The sequence below is a fragment of the Lissotriton helveticus genome, chromosome 6, assembly GCF_964261635.1.
Source record: "Lissotriton helveticus chromosome 6, aLisHel1.1, whole genome shotgun sequence".
In the NCBI taxonomy this organism is placed as follows: domain Eukaryota; kingdom Metazoa; phylum Chordata; class Amphibia; order Caudata; family Salamandridae; genus Lissotriton; species Lissotriton helveticus.
Window position 1 is genome coordinate 16,846,396 of NC_136067.1, and position 15,980 is coordinate 16,862,375.

The 15,980-nt window shown below is 37.9% G+C and overlaps 1 long non-coding RNA gene across 4 annotated transcripts in view; it reads left to right on the forward strand.

The window, feature by feature from the left end:
- The first annotated feature begins 255 nt into the window (after window positions 1–255).
- Window positions 256–15,980, forward strand: part of LOC144761192 (uncharacterized) — a 132,791-nt gene continuing 117,066 nt past the window's right edge. For all 4 annotated transcript variants that reach the window (XR_013595615.1, XR_013595618.1, XR_013595616.1 and 1 more), the window contains exon 1: window positions 256–338. This is a non-coding gene — a long non-coding RNA (uncharacterized LOC144761192). The remainder of the gene's footprint in view (window positions 339–15,980) is intronic.

Genomic DNA, 15,980 nt, shown 5'->3' on the forward strand with positions numbered 1-15,980 from the left:
TTGGTTTCTATTTTCCATTTATACCTCTTTCATACTGCTTGCATCTCCCTTCTTCTTCAGCTGTTACAATATTTAATTTTATTGTTTGCTTAGTCATTATGCCAGTGGGGTGGTATCCTCCAATTGAATATTTATCGCCCTAGAGTCATTAACGCACAGAAGTCAGTTACCAATGAGGACCAGGCGGTTTGCTGCCATGTAAACATCAGGAGGATCAGGTTACAAATGGATGTAGTAGAAGCCCCAGAAGTAAATCCAGAGAAGGTTGGTACACAGTGGGAAGGGAAAGAAGGTGGGTGGATTCAGGCTGGTCTTACCCATGGATATGGATGCAACAGGTTTGGTTATGTAGGAGATATTCATTAAAGTAATACTTTTTTTCAGGTCTATTATATCTGTGTCTTGAGGCATGCTGAAACTCTCTGTATGATAAATGATTTGAAAGAATGTGACCTCAGAGGAGTTGTATTCAATATGATTAGCTGCCCGAAGTAAGAGATATTAAGTCTACTAAACGCTTCCTCCATAGATGTGAAAATAGGGTGTGTATGTATCTTATTGTAAATAAAGATGCTACCACTTCTTTAAATGCAAAAGGAGCTGTGTATCTTGAGAAACTGTATTTTAGCATAATATTACTAACGAAAGAGAGCAGCAAATTAATATTAATTGTTTCATACTATTGCATGCCACAGAGCGAGACAGCATTAACAGATTTTCCTGATTGTCCATATCTGAAGTATTGTAACAAATATATGGTATTTAATAGGGTGCTGTAGTTTTTTGCATGATTTATGAACATGACTACTGGAATCATGTAGCCGGGAAGGACACAGTTATGCGGCAGGACTGACTATATTATGCTGCTTGAAAAGGCAAATTATGCAGCGTAGTGCCTACATTTTGTGATGGCATTGCTTCGGGATTTTGTATTTTTTACACAGGTTAATACTGTCTGGGCAAAGGTTTTCCCTTATTAGTACATTTTAGCACCCAAATACAGTGATAAGGAACAGAAAGGGGATCAGTCAAACTTTACAAAGGGTCTTTCACTGAATGGCAACAGATTGCGTCATTTTTAGTAACTTTTTAACCATTTAAGCTAGAAGCATACTTTATTGTGTCAACATCTGCGAATTAAAGAGCAGATTATGGAATATGTGGCATAATTATGTGGAAAACGCTGCAACCCCAAATTAATGTAATTCCATCAATTTTCTTTTTTTTTTTTTACAGAAGTACTTGCTCTACGTGACATAGAGTGAGAAATACTTAGTTATGAAAATCTGTCACTTGTATTCCTGCGTTTGCGATGTTCTGCTTATGATGTCACATATTACATCATTCATGACATGGTCAGTGACAGCACTGATGACATAACTGATGACATCTCAAATGACATCACTGATGACATCACTGTTGACATCATCCAGTGAATGTGGTTTGCTTTGATATTTAAATATGTATTATAAATACACTACTTTGCATAGAAGAATGAGTGGCTACATAAATATAAATGTGTGGATGGTGGATTTAGTAACAGTGTTATTGATTGTTTCCTTGACTAATTTGTAGAGTCTCACTATATATAACGTGTAGTTACTAAACTGTGTGAAAGTCTTCATTGCTTTGTCTTAATTGCTATGTTAACCCCTTCCATGCTGCCGTCGGCCATTGGCCGACGGCTGCTCTACCTCGCTGGTGCTGCCGTCGGCCAATGGCCGACCCGGCCCCGCCCATTTTGCGGAAGTGCCGCAATTCCGCAAAATCGGCGGCGCAGCCGAGGGGTTAAAGACTATATTTGTTATTGGTTTCTTAACTGACTATCTGTATGGATAAATGAATGTCTATGTGGTTTGGTGGGGGGGGTGTGATTGCCCAAAAATGTGTGAATAGTTCATTCAGTAGGTATATAAGGTTAAGACTACATGTTATAACAATTTTCTCAGTGAGTGTATATGTTTATGGGTGGGTGGTGATGAAATATTTCTCTCAATGGTACATCTCCATTAAACTTGAAAGAAAAAGCAGTGTATGTGACAGTTATATCTAACTAAGTGTGCCTAAGACTTAGTGATTGTATGAGTCACTATATGGATTACAGTATACTTATAATAGTGATTTTATAACACACTAAGTGTGTTACTATCTATATAAATAGATGAAGTGATGTTTGTATAAGTGTGTAGATGAGTAAATGTAAGTATAATCAATTGTTTGCATGAGTCAGAAGGATGTCTTTGTAAGTGAATACAATGTGTGCTGGTGTGTAATGTTGGAATAGGCGTATAAGTATATTTGATAGTGTTCTGTTAATTATTCACTGCACATAACTCTGAATCTATAGGTAAGTGATTAGATGTGGGTATAGATCTATAAATCACTGAGTGGGTGTTTAGTAATTACTATTGGTGTGTCAATGGTTTCAAATATGGCACTTTCTATTTTACAAAGAGTGATGAAATATTATACTAGTGTGTGATGAGGTGTTTTTCATTGTCACATGGATGATGTCATCAGTGATGTCATTTGAGATGTCATCAGTGATGTCATCAGTGATGTCACTGACCATGTCATGAATGATGTAATATGTGACATCATCAGCAGTGGATTGCGGGCGCGCGAGTTATAGTGAGTACAACTAACTATAACGGGGGAATGTCAATGCTTTTGTATGAGTAAAATGTCCAGCTAACTATAACTGGTGTGAAACCTATGGTTTTTTCAGTGAATTTCAAAGGTTTATTGAATGCTAGTTCCTAACTATAACATGTGTGAAACCTATGGTTTTTTAAGGGAATTTCAAAGGTTTTTTAAATGCTAATTTTAAAATGTATCAATTATTATATTTATTTGTTATTATACAAATGTTCTTTTTTTTTACAATACTTACATTTTAATTTTGATTTATGTATTATTATTTACTAATTTTTGTTTTTTTAATAATTCTGGCTTTTTTGTGTTTTATAGGTGCGCGCACGCTGCCCGCACGCATGCGCGCACGCTGCCTGCACTCGATGAAAATGTGTTCATTCCAAAAAGTCATTTATGTAAATGTAATGTACATAATAACCCAAGACATTCTGTGACATAACTGTAAAAATAGTATTTTTGACTTTTAAGAACCGTATATTAGCTTTAAAAGCATTTCTGAAAATCAGGTAAAACGTCATTCATATGCAACAGTCGTGCAACATGATCGCACCCTGCGCGCACCTAAAGTCATGAGACTCGAAAACAACACTTTTGATTGGTTTATAGTAGTTTCTTTTCCAAATCTTCAAAAACCCCACCCACTTCCCTCACAATCTGTTTCACTTTCCTGGGAGAAGCATCTACATTGTTTTCTCCGTGCTTTGAAAATGGCAGAACAGCAATCTTCAGACTCTGATGTGGAGTTTTTGCCTGAACAGCTTAAACAAAAGAAAACAAAAGAGTCTTTTGTATGGAAGTTTTTTACTTACCCAGAAGGCCAAAAAAAGGTAAATGCCTCCAAGGTTACTTGTAAAATCTGTGGCACCTTCCTCTCAAGAGGTGATGCTTCCAAACATTATTCGTTCAGAATTGCGAGTATGACTCGTCATCTCAAAATTCTACATCCCAACAACTATGCTCGGGCATCTACACAACACATCAGGGAAAATCCTGCAGCTGCTGTCCCCAGCACATCTTCTTTGGGCGCATCTCCATCTTCAACTGCTCCAGATATCCAGACGGATTTTGCAGACTTGAACATAAGTTGAACTATTGCAACAAACTTTTATGTTATGGAGAGCAAAGCATTGATTTGATTGTGTAAAAGAAGAGGCAGCACAGATGCTCCCGCCATTACCTTTTTTTCTTTTATTATTTTTGTTCCTGTTCCTGTTGAGCAGTTTTTAGTTACCTGTTTATTTTTTGTTACAGAAAATCCCCCAAAAATATAAAAACAGTTCTTCTAAGAACTAACTTCACTTCTCCAAGAAGAGCTATATTTCTTATATACTGTATAAATGAATGACTGAAATGACTGAGAGAAGGGGAGGAAGGGACTGAGGGAATGAGTGAGGAAAGGGGAGTATGGTGAGTGAGGAAAGGGGAGTCAAAGAGTGACTGAAAGACGGGGACTAAGGGTAGGGGAGTGAAAGAGTAAGGGAAGGGCAGAAAGGAAAGGAGAGCGAGGGAGGGGAAGTGAGAGAAGGGGAGAGGGGGCGGAGACAGGGAAGGGGAGTAAGGGACGGAGAGGGGGAAGTAGAGCAGGGGAAGGAGAGTGAAGGTAAGGGAAGTGGAGTGATGGTGAGGGAAGGGGTATGAGGATGAGAAAAGGGGGTAAGGGAAAGTGAGAGAATGGGAGTGAGGGAGACAGAAGGGGAGTGAGGGGATGGAGGGAGTTAGGGAAGGGGAGTGAGGGAAGGGGAGTAAGGAATGGAGTGAGGGAAGGAGAGCAAGGGGGAATAGGGAAAGGGAGCAGGAAAGGGAAGGGGTGAGAAATACCGACAGGAGGAAGCGGAGTGGGGGAAGGGGAGTGACGGTGAGTGAAGGGCAGTGACAGTTAGGGAAGAGGTATGAGGGTGAGGGAAGGGGAATGAGGGAGAAAGAAGAAAATTAAGAGAGAGGGAAAGTGAGTGAGGGAGAGAGGAGGAGTGGTAGAAAGACAGAGGATAGAAGATTAAGGGTAAGGGAGAGAGAGGGAAAGAGTGAGAGAGAGGGAGAGCAAGGGACTCAGAGGGAGTGAGACAGTTAGAGTGAGTGAGAGAGAGGGAGACAGGGAGAGAAACACGGAGGAAAAAAAGTGAGGGAGGGAGTGAACGAAAGGGAGTATGTGAGATGGAGTGAGGGAGTGAGGAAAGTGGAGTAAAGGAAGGGGAGTGAGGGAAAAGTAGTGAGGGTGAGTGAAAGGCAGTAACAGTAAGAGAAGGGGAATGAGGGTGATGAAAGGGAATGAGAGAGAAGGAAGGAGATTAAGTAGGAGTGAAGGAAACAGAAATGGAGTGAGGGAGAGTGAGTGAGGGAATGGGAGCAGGAGAAAGAGAATGGAAGTGAGGTACAGAGAAGAGAACAGGAAGTGGTGGAAGAGGAGTGAGATTGAGTGAAGGGCAGTGACAGTGAGGGAAGGGATATGAGGTAAGGGAAGGGGAGTGAGGGAAAAGGAAGCATATTAAGAGAGAGGAAAAAAGAGTGCGTGAGAGAGAAGGATTTATGGAAAGAGAGAGGAAAGAAAGGGAAGAGTGGTGGAGAGAGAGGGAGAGAGAGGGAGACAGTGAGAGAGAAAGAGAGGGACTGTGAGGGAGTGAGGCAGTTATAATGACTGAGACAGAGGAAGAGATTTAGAGACGGATGGAAGAAAGGGGAGTGAGGGAGGGAATAAAGGTAGGGGAGAGAGCAAAAGGGAGTGAGGGAGTGAGAGAAGGGGAGTGAGTGAAGGTGAGTGAGGGATGGTGTGAAGGAAAGAGAGTGAGGGGGAGTGAGAAGAGAGTGAGGGATAGAGCAAGACAAAGGTAGTGATGGAGGAAGAAAGGAAAGAGAAGTGAGGGACGGAAAGGGGAAAGAAGGAGCAGGAGAATGTGAGTGAGGGTGAGGGAAGGGTACTGATGGTGAGAGAAGGAGTGTAAAGGTGAATAAAGGGGAGTAATGAGAAGGGGAATAAGATGAGTAAAGGAAGGGGAGTAAGGGAGAAAGTGAAGAAAGGGAAAGAGGGAAAGAGAAGTAAGAGAGTGATGAAAAAGTATTTTTGTTTGTCATACTTACCTTATAAGTAATGACAAGTTAATAATACATTTATTTATAAATATAGTATCTGTGGAAGAGAAGAAAAAATTGAGTTAAAATATATATTTCACAACACAAAATAATTTGTACAATATGATATGTATCTTATTTTGCTGTTCTCAGAATGTATTGAATTTCACTGAAAACAGTGAGTTCAATAGTACTCATGATATAACAGCGGGCAAAAAAAAGACAATCAATAAGATTGTCTTTAAAAAACCCATTCAACATTTTAATTAATAATGTAAAAATTAGAAAAACACATATCTTAAATGTTTTTCTTTGGACCAGCAATTTCTTTACATAAATATGGGACATCTCCAACAATCACAAAGTAACAAAACATTATTACTTCTTTTGTATACACTCTAAATAAAGTTATGTACAAACATATGCTAACAACATTTACCCGAAATATTCATTTTTTGTTTCAGATACTTTTCCGCATGGCCAAATAGTATGTGTAAAATCCTCAGTTTGGAAGTTACTTAATAGTACTCTTAAGCTTCTGTTTCCCAACCTTCTGAATCAAAAGCACCAACATATTTTGTACCATCTAACAATGGTTATACCTCCACCCAAAGCTATTTGTCATGTACATAGAACCTTAAACAACTAGCATGCTATCAGAATCTCAACATCATCTGGTATGCCAATGACACTCTGCTAATCCTTTATCTTAGCAAGGAGGTGTATACCATTAAAAGAAACCTCTACAAGGGAATAAAAAATGTCACCAACATCTACAACAACTACAACAAATCTAAAACACCTCTGCCTCACTGATGATCAACATCTCCTGTGATAGCCACATCACACACGATCTGATACACTTACACTACCTCCACTTCAACTACAAGAATTTTTTTAACTTGATCACCCTGACTCACAAAGTACTTTTCAACACCAGACTACCCTTTCTTAACAGCAGTCATTTTCCCAGGCCAATTATTTTCCCTAAAATTTTAGTTGTAAAAACACTAGGTAAGAATTTTGTAAGTCATAAGGCAAACGTTGATTAAAAATCAATTTAGTATCATTATAATGAGTCCAGCCTTTTGTACATTCCAAATAAACTGTGTAATGTCCTGATGTTGTAGAAGGACCATCATGGAAAATAATTGCTACAGTTACAAAAGTTTTTCCTGATATTGATAGTTGAGAAGCCACAAATTTTTTTATTAAAGTTCTCAGTTTTCTTCCCTCAGGTCTGCATCGTTGCAGCATTAAAATTACATACTGTCCATATCCTTGTATAAATAATGTTGATAACATTTGTGAGGTACATTGGGTACAGACCATGTTTTGATTTGCTTCTCTAACTAGATTATTAAATGACACTGATTTTCAGTCTGGTAAAGTCAAATATATCAATCTTTCAGTGTCTATTTTACTACTACTTGAAAACGAACAATTGTCACAGTCATGTTGCCATTAATAAGAAAGGCCAACAAGATTTTCAATATCTATACCTTCATCTTGCAATACAACAAGCATATACATTAGAAATTCCTGACAATCTTGCTGAATATTCTGTGAAAATTGATTTAAACCAGAATATATGTCCAAAATATTTCGAATATCAGAAACACTTTTTATTTTAGGTTAATCACTACTACATTTCTCAAACACAGAATTCAACAAACAACAAAATCTTTTGTCCCGATTTTCAACAATTTGTTGTTGCAAAGTTTCAAGAAAAAAACGACATTAACCACTACATTAGCATAGCAGTTGACACCAGAACTGTTTTCAAACTGAAAACTAACAACCTCTTCAATAGTATCCTTTTCTTTTTGCTTACTATCACTGGTTCATCTAGTTTTTTTCTTTTCTCTACAACCTCGCTACAATTTTTCTCATATTTTATTTTTTGACCTAGCACACGCTTTTCAAATAAAGGATATTGAGGTAAATTGGGAGCATGTTCTCTTCCTAACCTATTATACTGTTTTACACAATTTACATCTGCACTAATCTTTGTCTTATCAAAATCAATCAAGTATAATCCAGATAAAGTTCTAACTCAAGATAAAGCAACATATGCCATAAACACAGTACTTCCAATATTCACCAAAGCACTATCTACACTTAAACCTTGAGATTTATGAATAGTCACCGCATATGCCAAACAAACAGGAAACTGTTTTTGGCGGACATAGAAATCTTTTACAAGCAAAAATCGAGCTGAACAACGACTCAATTGTTGTACTTCTTCAATTTCATCAAATTTGATTTTCAAAAATTCAATGTCATCTCTATTTGGGTAATTCACAAAATCAACAATATTACCCATTGCTCCATTTACTAAACCTCTTTCCACATGTAAATTACGTCATAAAATTATCCGACAATTTATAAATGCATATAGATTCTTCTCTAAACCAGCAGTTTTAGATATTGATTTCTCTAAAGAATCCAATTTTGACTTCAACTTTTCTGACAAAATAATAGTAGCTCCTTCATGCTCTATTCTATCAATAGCTTCCAGTTTTATAAGTTATTGATTTTTTAACTTTAACATTTTTTCATTGAATATTGAACATTCTTGCAGAGTTGGCATCAAGCATATCGCTGATTATTATTATTATTATTATTATTATTTAATTTTATAGAGCGCGTAGTCACCCGTGGGTATCCCAGCGCTAGGATCAGTACCCCTGGCGGGTCAGCGGGGGGGGAGAGGGAAGTTTAAGGGAAGAGGTGAGTTTTCAGTAGCTTCCTGAACCTTAAGTAGATAGGTTCAGTTCTCAGATGGTAAGGGAGGGCATTCCAGAGGCGTGCGGTATGGACCGAGAAGCGCCTGCCTCCAGTTCGAGCCTTTTTGACTCTAGGGATGACGATTAGATGTTCCTGATCGGATCGGAGGGATCTGGGGGCTTTATAGGATTTGATAAATTTTTTTAGTCCTGGGGGGCCAGTATTTTGGGTCAGCCTGTGTGCCAGGCAGAGGGCTTTGAACTTTACCCGTTCTCTCACCGGGAGCCAATGGAGGCGCTTCAGAGCTGGTTTGGCCGAGACTCTGGCGGGGGTGTTAGTGAGGATCCGGGCCGCTGTGTTTTGGACCCTTTGAAGTTTGTTCAGGGTTGCCTCCGGGGCCCCAAGATAAATGGAGTTGCTAAAGTCCAGCCTGGAGAGAATCAGGCCTTGAATCAGAAGTTTTTGGGAGTTGAGAGGGAGTAAGGGCAGGATCTTCCGAATTGACCTGAGCAGCCCAAAACACATCCCGGCAACCTTTTGTGCCTGTGTTGTGAATGATAGCTCTTTGTCGAGCCAGACGCCCAGGCTCTTCACCTCTGGTTTCGAATCCGGGAGAGGGCCTAAGCAGGGGGGCCAGATGTTTTGGAGTGAAGTGGGTCCCTTCTGACCAAGGAGGAGAATGTCAGTCTTTGCTCCGTTGAGCTTCAGAGACGATCTGTTCATCCACCCTTGTATCTGCGTGAGACAGTTGTAAAGGTCTGCAGGTTGTTGTTTAGGGTGCGAGAGGGATACCACTAACTGGGTGTCGTCCGCATAGCTGACGATGCTCACTCCGAACGGAATTACAACCTCCTCCAAGGGGGACATGTAGATGTTAAATAATGTGGGGCTCAGGGAAGAGCCCTGAGGCACGCCACATTGGAGGGGGATGTCGGAGGAGCAGGTGTTATTCTCCCAGATTTGAAAGGAGCGCTGACTCAGAAAGGACGCTATCCAGGACAAAGCCATTCCTCCGACGCCGACGCTCCTAAGTTGTTGGATAAGGAGCTGATGGTTGACGGTGTCGAAGGCCGCGCTAAGATCGAGGAGGATCACTGCCACTGATCCCCCTTCGTCTAAGAGTGCTCTGGCCTCCTCCACTGCCATGAGAAGGGCGATGTCGGTACCTTGCCCGGGGCTGATACTTTTCTGCAATTTTTCTATATATATTCTCTGGTACAATATTTTCGTTTGGAAACAAATTTGTAAGTAATCATACCTGTAAAGCTTCTTTGCCATGTTTACTCACTTTTCCAATTCTTATATCTTCAAGAATACTTTTATAATCAGCGTCCTTTGCCTGTCGCATATTTGTAATGAGTTCTGAATATTCGAAATATGACCAAATATTAACATTTCCAATGCTTCCTAGGCACTTTCTGGTGTCTTCATGTGTAACTGTTTTAAATACTGGTTGTCCTTTACAGGAGTTAGCTGTAGTAGATCTCCAAAAACTATGACCTGTTTGCCTCCAAATAACACATCATACTCTGTTTTAAGGATTTGTTGCATTCTTAAATGCACAAAGGCAAGCATTAAATTTGATACCATGCTTACCTCATCAATAATGATAAGTTTCATTTTTTCAAGACTCTAGAAACTTCACAACAAGCTTCTCCAGATAGCTCGTGGTATTCTAATTTATTTTCATGCTCTACTGGCAGCATCAATAAACGATGTAAAGTAATCCCTTTAATGTTATGTGGTGCCAACACAGTTGGAGCAGTAACAACACAAGAAAGTGACGACTCAGTTATTTTCTGTAGATAAGTTGCAATTCATTTAATTAGAAAAAAATTTCTAGTTCCTGCTTCTCCACTCACGCACAGGCGGACAGAGTTAAATGATTTACATGAGCTCTCTTTTTTTCTCATGATATAAACCATGCTCAATCTGCTCCGTCACTTGATCATATATTTGTTTTTGCTCAACATTTAGTTGTTTTTCCAATTCTTCTAAGTTTATTACATCCTCTTGAGCTTGTTGCATTGCTGTTTCCACCTCATCCATGGCAGTTGCTGCTTCATTTTGGATAATTGGTTATCCTAGTGGGTCCTGACTCAATGAAGCAGAACTTTGACTGTCTTGAGAACTGTCTGTAGCAATCTCTGCTGCAATTGCAGCTTCTTGCTGTATTTCGTCGTTCAAAATTTTCCGATAATTAGTAAAAACAGGACATTCTATAGTATTTTTAGTTGCGTTGAATGAATCTTCATAACTGTGAAAATCTCCAAGTGGTTCCAGTTCTGCACACCATGGCTTAAAGAGTTGCAAAAGAGCTAAAGAGTAAAATTCCCTTTTGTCAGGAGTTTCGCAACTCAGTTTTCGGTGACTAATCAAATGTCCTTTTCTTTGTTTCACTAAACATCCTTCAGATCCATTCACAGCATATACTCCTTTATTGATATCTTCTGTAATATTCCTCTGAAAAGTATAGCTTTGCAGTAATTCATAGAGACAAACGTTCTCGATTACTTCTATTTGGATAGTATGTATCCAACATATTAGTCTTCAAAATTTCTGTACTGTCTGGTTCTCTCTCTGCTAAATATTCAATTTCTTGTACAGATTTCAAAACTCGGTTTCGTGTTCTTGCAAGACCTAAACTCACCCAAATGGTTGTTCTATAGATGGTATAGACTTGCAGATGATAAGCGATCTGAACATTCATATGCTCCGATTTCTCGATGAGACAACATATTCAAACTGTAGCTGTACAATTTCTTACCTAGGCTCTTTTCATTAGAAATTTCTTCCCACATTTCCTTTAGTTCCGTCTTTTCAGATTTAGTAATGTAAGACGTTACATAGCGAGCCACAGCAAATGGAGTTGTCTGCAACATATTGAATATCCATGTTAACATTACACATGGACAAAATGACTGGGTTATAGTCATTTATGTATTTTGACTCTTCATTTCTTCTTAAGTTGTAGGTATTTTTGGGGGATTTTCTTGTGATAGTATGTCGCAAAGATGACATAAAATTGTTCACTCTTCTTTTTGATATTACTGGACGTGGAAATCCCAAACGACATTTTGTGTAGAACTTATCCTTAGATTTGTACTTTCGACGACAGTATTTTCCACAACGATCGGTCTGAATCGTAAGACTTGATGTCTTAAATTCTTTTGCTCTGTACTTTTTGGCACAGCAGATGTAGAATATTGTTCAATAAAACTCATCACTGTTTCATCTGAATCTGTTCCAAATTTGGGGGCATCTTTGATCCATAGCAGCATATGTATGTGAGGAACACCTCTTGCTTGATACTCCTTTCTCCAAAAGAAATCCAGAACCTCTCCAAGAGGAGGATTTTTTTGTTTGTGATAAAAGACATCATAGCTTCAAATCTATGATTGAAATACCTGCATACATTAACTGGATCAAAAGAACCCAGTTCTCCAGGTGTCTTGTATTCTATGTTTTCTATGTTTGCATTTGCCTCTCGAAGAAATTGAAGTAAATCTTCCCAAGCATACTCAGCACAGCTTAGAGTAAGGAACCATGTAGGAGTTCCTAAGTTTCTTAGTATACATTTCAATTCCCCATGACGACGGTACCAATACTCATTAGTACCACGCTGACATGCCATGAGATTAATTAGCTGAGATTCCAAAACAGTTTATTTCTGTTGGACTTTATCCATATAGTCCTTTGCCGAAACATTTTGCAGATGTACTCCACTTTTTAGTATATGGTTCACTGCATAAGAAAGTCCAGACAAGTCACTCTCAAACAGAAGATGAAACAAATATGGAATACATTGGTGAAACCTTGGATCTTCTGCATTTAATCTTGATGTCTGGTATTCAGATGCAGGAATCTGCACATGTCGGTCATCATATTGTCCACCTTTGCCTGTGGGAAACAACGAGCTTCCAAGCTTTCTTCCGATACTCTAATGGGACTTCCTTTCGCTTCTTTTATTTGGAATAACTCAATAGTATTCCCCATCACTTCTTTAGAGTGAAGTGGATACACACTATAATGTTCATAAATTTCTTCAGTTCTGGACACATCCACTTTTTCAATCTGTCCAGTTCGCAAATCACTGTCCTCTTCTAAAGTTGTTTCCTCTTCTCCTACATATACATTTTGATAGTATTGATTATTTTTTACCAAATACAACGTTGCCTTTTTCACTTTCCTAACATCCACTAATTCTTGCCAGATTTTCTTACTCTTCATAGGAACACCATTAACTAAAATAACTAGAGGTTCCTCTTCCACATTTTCTACACCAATTATTTCAATATTTTTCTTTAAATTTAGAGGCAAATATACAACTCTTCCCTTTAATCCTCTCTGTAAATCTGAAGGAGGCAATTTCCCTGTCTTAGGCTCCATACGAACAATAGCCTGAAATGGATGCACACATTGAATAACAATAGACTCATAAGTATTTAAATCCATCAGTTCAGAAGGAATATTTACCAACTCAAGATTATTATGTACAGCTCTAGCAGGCATTTTGTTTTCATTTCATTTAATATAAAATATATTTACAAATACGTTGACCAGAACCCAAATCAAAACAATTCTCTACCAACAAATAAGTTGCAAATTCCTTCCACTCATTATTATTCTCCTTTTTACTTTTCACATATAGATCAACTAACCTGGTCTGATTTTTATAATGAATTCGTCTATAACAAATACAAGAAAAGTTTGGCCTTTCACCTGAAATGACGTTAAACCTTGTAATTTCTTGCTCAAAATTATCTGTACTAAAATTCTGTACATTTTCTTCCACATTTACTTCTATTAATGTATCAGTTTCTGCACTGTGTTCTTCAGGACCAAAGTAACTAACCTCAGTTTCTTCACAAATGTTGATTACATCTGATACAGATCCATACAAAAGAGCACTGTTTAACTGTTTTAGCTTAAGTGCTGGACTTTTTGCATAATACAACCTTCTCACTAATTTCCTCACTTGAGTATGATGCACTGCTAGCATCCTAAAATGGTGAAAAACACTCTGACATACTTTTTTAGAAAGACAAGCCAGAGAATGACCTTGCAAACCCATTTTTTCTCTCACTCTGCAAGGGTCTAAATCTTGCAACATCTTAATCTTTTGTTTAACATTTTTTTTAGTATACTTACAGAAGAAATTGCAAAAAAAATCAATTGAATCCTGTCATAGACTACAAATACTACGACAATTCCAAGTGTACACTGGAGCCTTAGGACTTCTCCCTAAAACTTTATCAGCTAACACCTCTTCTGCATTTCTAGGGACAATTTTTTCTTTTTCAATCGGACAACCATTCTTAACCTCATAAGCTCGACCACTGGTGTCAACTGCATGCAACAAATCATTACTCTGAAGGTAACTAAAAACGGCTCACAACTTGAACTATGTTTCCATTCTCCAGAAAAAACATTACAAAAATTAGTTCTATTAATTAGTCTTTTCCACTTACTTTTGGCCTTCATAACATTGATTGGCTTATCTAGTATTCAAATTCTATTGATTATTAAAATAAACAACTTATTTTTTATTTCAAAAGCCTTCTCAACAATACTTTCAATATGTTTCTTTTTCTTATAAAGAGCTGTTTTTCTTTTACAATTATTTATATTTTTTAATAAATTTAAAACAACTCTGTTATAAAACATTCACTTGCGAATTTCAAAGAACTGATTTTTTCGTATTTTACTGTACGCAATTTCTTTACCACATAGTTTTCCATAATTTTTCTTCTTTGTCTGGTTTACCTTTCTAGTTACAGATAAAAAAAAATTCAGATTATCCCCACTTTTTTTAGTTTGTGTTGTTTTCCGTATAAAATCCTTTGTTGTCTTACCAGGAGCTTTCTTCTTTTTCTGCACACATTGTTTTTTAGATAAATCTTGTACTTGTTTTTTCTTGAAAAAGTAAGCCTGTTTATATGTATTTCTTTTTTCACTCTTTGAAGGCATAATGGTTTTCCTTTCTGTAGATAATTAAAATCTGTTGTGAAGAAAAAAAACATGTTAAAATAATTATAATTATAATTATAGACCACTTACAGCATACTACATAGCAAGTAGAAGCACTATATATTGTAAAGTCTGGTTCACTCCATAAGTAAGATTAAAGGCACAGCAGCAGTGTTTGGGCATTGTAGGAGATCATGCAGGGAGTGCTGTTTCAGGGTTTAGGGCAGTGCAGTGGTGTTTCAACATTATAGGGGCATTCGCTGAGAATGGTTTATCAGGGTATACAGCAGTACAGTATTGTTGAAAGAGTTTAGCATGTTTTGCTAGGGATGGCATTTCAGGTTTAGGACTGTGCAGTGGTGTTCAGGCACTGTAGGGGGTCATGGTATGATTGATATCTCTGAGTTTAGAGCAATACAGTTGTGTTTGGGCAGTGTCTGGTATCATGCATGAGCGAGGAGTATAAAGCACTGCATGTCCTAAAGCCTGACTCACTTCATGAGTACATATATTCCCATGTCTGCAAACACATGCACCAAACAAGTGATTCTGTCACAATATTCCCAAAATCATTCTGACTCACACTGTGATTCGAGACAAATAAAAATATCCCTTGCAATTCACTGAAATGATTACTACATGCTACAGAGAGAGTTGCTATGGCATTTCTACAGCACACCCAGGATATTTACTACACAGCATGGAGACTATTTGGGAATTAAGAGGCCTGACAGACATACTGCATAGGACTTTCTAGCACTACATGTCCTAAAGCCTGACTCACATCATGAGTACATGTATTCCCATATTTTTAAACACATCAACTAAGCAAATTATTCTGCCACAATTTTCCGAAATGAATACTGACTCACACTGTGATTCTAGACAAATCAAAATATCCCTTGCAATTCACTGAAATTATTACTATCTGCTACTGAAAGATTGTCTATGGCATTTGTGCAGCACACCCATAATGTTTACTAGACTGCAAGGAGACTATCTGAGAATTCTAACCCTGGTATACAAGTGTGTAAGTGGTTAGCCCACGTCATGTACACACTCTACATTTTTAACAACAGCACTGTACTGCAAAAAAATATCTCCCCAAACACATTAACATACCAAATGCTCCTATCACAATGTTTTTCCCAAAGCAGACAAATTCAGAATCAGACTCTATACAAATAAACTCCTGCTTCTACATTAGAACACATTTTTCTTATTAACTTAAAGTGCACAACATAGATCCCCTACAAATTAACAACTCACCTTTAAAAATGCGTTTGTACATTTAGAACAGTGTCAATCACACACCAGATTTTCTTAAGCAGAATCTCTGAATTGTGTACCAGTCACTGGGATCATAGAATGGTATTGCTTCCCTCTCATTTTACACACATATCCATGTAGATAACCAATTACATTTCTTCCCACACAAATTCAAAACCAAACTAACATTTTAATTGGTTCTACATTGAAATACTTTCAAACTCGCATAATATTCAACCTTCCCCCACTGCTCTCTCTTCCTGTTACCATGGTAACACTCCATAGAACACCTA